Below are 6,104 nucleotides of genomic sequence, written 5' to 3'. Positions count from 1 at the left end.
CAAAATCTAAACATAGAATACAGCGTTAGTCTTCAACGCTTAGAAAGATAACTGGAAAACGTAAGTCTAAATATCAATACAGAAAGTTTACACATATCCCAAAATATATCTATTAGTGCTCTGTGATGTTAAAATGATTCTGTACCAATGAGCACGAGTCACTAGATACTGCAGTTTTCTCAACATATAAATACTTTACGCGTTATTCGAATAATTTATTTAAGTGTTTGATAGATTCTAGTCTGCTCCATGTTTAAGTTACAGCGCAAAAGTAATTTATATCTCGTCCTTCAGTGATGAACGCTTCAACAGACCTCCTAAGTATGTTACACCATCACAGTACACATATAAAGTAATGACATATTTCAGCAAGAGTAATAGACATCCTGCATGATGTAAAAATCAACTGCTGCTATAACTCGGAACAATTCATAAAAGATAACATTCGGCATATTTAGTTTGATGCGTGCCCATAAAGCCAGAGAAAGGGATTACGTGAGGAATTATATCAGTATTTATCCCCCTTAGTACTATATTTACTCCTAGTAGCACATCCGGCATGTATTATTTGCATGCTCACACATGAACTAATGACAGATTTCAGTGAGAGGCTTTCGGCGCGATGTAATAATCAATTCCTGCCATGAGTCAAAAAATATATATGTGTATGTAGTTTGTTGTGTGTCTAGAAAGCCAGAGAAAGAAATTATGTGAGGAATAAGATATTACTGTGCGGAATTATACCAGTATTTATCCCCCTCAGTACTATATTTACTCCTAGTACCACATCTTGCATTTATTAGAAGAATCTCACGCATGAATAACTCATTGTCATTTCGTTATATCATAATGTTGTAGAAATGAAACGCAGAAAACTTAGATATACTACAGTGTTATATGTAATACAATACAACATAAAAGCATCATTGTAGTAGAAGTTTTGGTAAGTTTATAAACAATTTAAACCAGTTTGTTTATAAATATTTTAACACTTTTTGTCATTGTCTACATCTAGCTGGTTGTATGTGTCACGACCACATGATTCATGCAACTGATTGCCATACAGTTTGATGTATTTTGTACATATGTGTTAACTTTATTAATAAAAGACTAATATTCATGAACTTTGTTTTTATATTTGATGATTGCCTTTGTCCAAAAGTAAACGAGTATCAAAACTAATAGCTACAATTCAAATTTTTTACAGTACTATGGCTGATTGGTAAAGGCCACGTGTCAGTTTAACGTGAACCGTGTGCTTTATTGACTAACCAAAAACATGTATAACACAGACAAAAAGGCCACAACCTCTGTAGCTACAGAATTATTGCGAACTCTCCTGACAAACTGGGTAGTTGAGCCAAGACGTAATGACCACCTTTTTAATAGTGTACAGGTCTGCCTTGGGAACACGACACAGCAGAGTTTGTGCGTGGCAACGATTCGACATGTTCTTGGTACGTTCCCGGAGGCATGTGTCACTCTATGTCTAAGCCAAGGTCACACAATTTGTTAAGTGACCTCCGGTGAACAACAGATAAATTAAATAGGGTCCATTGTGGTGGTAAACTTACACGCAAAATCTCCTCTTGCTTGCCCTTCAGTGTCTTTAAAGTTGCACAGTTAAAATAGGATAGGCTGTATGGTTTACAAACATTAATTTACATTCCACTGTATATGGTTGGAAAAACGAAAGGCTTTCAGCTTTCTGAAATTTACGTAGTGCGCAAGGAAACAGCTTTCCTTGAAGTTATCCGAACGTAGAAAATTGTTTACTCTGTCGAAAATCTTGCCTCCTGACAAAATTTAACAATTTTTCCAAAGGCTGTCATTTTGAAACAGGAATGCACGCACATCATATAATCACGTTGTAAATATATTTAGCAGGTAAGAGCATTAACATATAAAACATCTAAGAAATATCCACCTACCTGTGAAGGTAATATTGGTTCCTTTCTCTAATTTATTTGTGTAATTTAATTCTGTGCAACCCTTCACCAGTTTTCTTTACGCAAACTGCAATATGTAGACAGTAAAATGATGACTAACATATACTGCATATAGCCTCCAACAAATATGAAACGTTCGATCTGCGTCCTTAACAGCCATAATACGTTGAAATCAGTATTATATTAATACCTTCAACTTCTGACGGGCGTTGATATATGTCAATGGGGACAGGTGAAAATGTGTGCCTCGATCGGGACTCGAACGCGGGATCTCCTGCTCACATGGCAGACGCTCTATCCATCAGAGCCACCGAGGACAGAGAGGATAGTGCGATTGCAGGGTCATGAGATAGCGATAAGCACATATACAGATAGCAGTAGTATCGCGTACACACGGTATAAAAGGGCAGTGCAATGTTGGAGCTTTGATTTGTACTCAGGCGCTTCATGTGAAAAGGTCACTGACGTCATTATGGTCACACGACGAGAGTTAACAACCTTTGAAGGCGGAATGGTAGTTGGAGCTCTTTGCGTAAGACAGTCCATCTCGGAAATCGTGAGGGAATTCAATGTTCTGAGATCCATAGTGTCAAGAGTGTGCCGAGAACACCACAAGCCGGCCGGGTTGGCCAAGCGGTTCTAGGCGCTACCGTCTGGAACCGCGCGACCGCTGCGGTCGCAGGTTCGAATCCTGCCTCGGGTATGGTTGTGTGTGATGTCCTTAGGTTAGATAGGTTTAAGTAGTTCTAAGTTCTAGGGGACTGATGACCTCAGAAGTTAAGTCCCATAGTGCTCAGAGCCATTATGGACACCAGAACACGGACAACGCTGTGGTCAACGGCCATCGCTTAACTAACAAATCCAGCGGCTTTTGCCTAGAGTTTCCAGTGCTAATAGATAAGCAACAGTGCGTGAAATCAATGTGGCAGTGCGACGAACGTATCTATTACTACAGTGAAGCGATATTTGGCGTTAATGGGCTATGGTAGCAAGCGCACGTCTAAGCTCGACCATATCGGCTGGATTCTAGACGACTGGAAATCCGTAGCTTGGTGAGACGAGTGCTGATGTCAGTTGGTGAGAATTGATGGAAGGTTTGAGTGTGGCCACTGAACCAAGTTGTCAATAAAGCACTGTAGGCTGGTGGTGGCTACACAATGGAATCTACTGTGTCCTCTGTTCCAGCTGAACGGATCATTGACGAAATGCCTAGGTTAGGCTACATGCATACCATCTGCAACCATTTGTGGTTTTCATGTTCCCAAACAAAGATGGAATTTTTATGGATGGCAGCGCACCATGTCACAGGGCCACAATTATTCAATACTAGTCTGAAAAATAGCTCGACAATCCGATCCAATGGTCTGGCCACCCATCGAACGTTTATGGAACATCCTGCACCGGCACCGACAACATTTTGGCAACTATGGACGGCTATAAAGGCAGCAAGGCTCAATATTTCTGCAGGGGAATTCCAACGGCTTGTTGAGTCTGAAATGGTCATACGGACAGGTCACAAGACTAAGCATACAAGGGTGTCGAGTGTAAGGGTTAGCCCAGCAACAGCATCATTCACAGATTGCATGATGACAATTTATTTGTACAAGTTTAACCAGTGAGTGCAGTGACACAATTAAGCAAATTTCTTCCTGCATGATATAACGAATGAAATGCTGTGTGCACAGTAAGCAAAATGTAGTTAAGGAAGTAAAAGAGATGTTCGTAAGCATTTCAATAAATTCTAAGTTCAATAAAACATGCACCTAGGGCTCAATACACTATTTGTCAATAACAATTTATCTCTTCAAAACAATTTAATCGAAATTTCCAATTTTAGAAAAATGCGCACTTGGCGCTTAGCAAACCACTCCTCAACAACAATTTATGTTTTTGAAACAATTTCAGTGATACCTGCAGTTTCAGAAAATTGTGCTACTGGTGCTTACTAAACTCTGTTAATAACCTTCCAATTAATAATTTTAATTATGAAACTGTGTCAACGTGATCGCTAAGTCTTTAACTGATGGCAGTTTCTGTTACAAGATATTTAAGATCAAAACACGCCACGACACACAGCAAATGATGAGTGAGAAGTCAGCAGGTCAGCGCGAAGAAAGCTCCAAATTTAAATGTTAACAGCCATAAGATGTGTTTAAGAAAGTAGGATACATACGAAAATTTATTATTGTTCTTTCTCCGGCCTCGAACCCTAAAGAGACAGACATGGGATGCTTTGGACGTTTCTAACAGCTCGGTCGGTCGGTCCCTAAGAGACCGGCGCCAGACCTGTGAACGTGGCTATCGTCCGTTAACTTGGGAGATGACATAGGCCCACGGACGGACTGAACTTCAACAGACTAAAATTTCAAATCATCGAATTGTTAATGACAAAGGTGAGTGTCTACAAAAGGGTAACGAACCAGTTTAACTCAAGGGAAGTTGGATTGACGTTCCTACATTGGTCCCCACAAACAGTATCTATGGCTCTGAATTTAAGCTACAAGAAACTGGGAATTTAATCACACGTCAGGCAATTAATGTTGTTCCTGGAACATCAACAGCGGCCACTAAACTCAGGATGGAATATTAGCCTTATAAGGGCACGGCTGTACAAAATGTTGACTGTCACATACTATACTGCTCCGGAACATTGGCTGTGATAGACGGCGACTTACTGCACCTCAACAAACGGTAGAATTCTTGTCCATAAGCTCCACTAGAAGCTCAAAGCAGCGATTCCTTTACGAAATGTCTCACCAGAATCAGAAACTGGAATTGGCCACATGGGTTATCGAGAAGTCTAGGATGGAAATCAGTACCTGAACCAGCTCCTCCTAGCGGGGAAATGTCTCACCAGAATCAAAAACTGTAATTGGCCACATGTGTTGTCGAGAAGTCCTCGATAGAAATCAGCACCTGAATCAGCTCCTACAAGCGTTGATACAGGTGTCCAAACACCACATGCACGAACACAGCAACCCCACCGACTAGAGCATGGTCAGTTCGCTCGGCTCCGCACGCGCTACTTGCCGCATCCACAACAATTTCCCAACTGCCTTCCCTGCCTGCGACCCCTCTATATCCCGCAATCCCACTATCCCTCTATCGGGTCTCCCCATACCACCAGCCAGCCAATTCTGCATGCGAGGATCGCGAACCAGCTCAGCGATATACCGAATCGAGCGCCATGGCTCAGAGTCCATGCCACGTCGAGTTCCACACCACGCCTGGCAGAATGAGGTCCAACACAACATTAGGAGGTATCCCATTAATCTTTTCCCTTCAGTCTGGTACACTTCTACTCAATAGTCTCTTACCAGCTGAAGTTGAAAATATCCCACGCCTGCGGCACCCTCGTGGAGTAATTTTTACAACTTCTTCGGTCTAAGCTTGAGTCATGCACATCCCAGAAATTACAGGTCAGTGGTTGGTTGCGGCAGAGCTGGCGCCAGGTGGCGTCTCAGTTGTATGCCACAACGTTCAAATCAATCGAATTTGGTGGGCAAGGCATCAATTAGAGTTCACTATCGTGCTCCTCAAACCACTGTAGTATAATGCTGACTTCGTGATGCGGTCAGTTATCCTGCTGGAAAGTGCCTTCGCCTTCAGGGAAGGTATGAAGTACTAAGAGACACAAGTGGAACGAAGTAACGTTCGTGTAGCCCATGGCTGTCATACTGGCGTTGCTACTATAGGTCCCGTGCAAGCCCAAGCGAAGTCCCACACATGTAAAAATGGACCCACTGGCCTACATCCCTGCTGCAGTGCGTGTTTCAAGCTGCTGCTCGCTTGGATAAAGGATCTGATCACTACCGTCGACCTGATGTAATAAGAAACGTAATTCATCCTATCAGGCTACATTTTTCCATTGATCCACAGTCCAGTCTCCACCATTCCGTTCCCATTGGAATCATAACTTGCGATGTTGTTTGGTCCACATGGGAACACGAAGGCGTCGTCTACTGCCGAGCCATATGTTCAGCAATGTTCCGAAACATTTGTGTCTGCACCAGCATTGTACAAAGGTACTCCGTCACTAGACCTGTCTCCGATCGCCGCCTCCGACACCTAGGTACCGTGGGGAGGCAGGAACGTTCAAACCTTTACTAACAATTCTCGGTTTCACGGTCCTTCCTCACTTCCCACAGAAGCTCA

This window comes from Schistocerca nitens, chromosome 1 (genome assembly GCF_023898315.1).
Source record: "Schistocerca nitens isolate TAMUIC-IGC-003100 chromosome 1, iqSchNite1.1, whole genome shotgun sequence".
Lineage (NCBI taxonomy): Eukaryota > Metazoa > Arthropoda > Insecta > Orthoptera > Acrididae > Schistocerca > Schistocerca nitens.
This window is presented reverse-complemented; position numbering follows the sequence as displayed.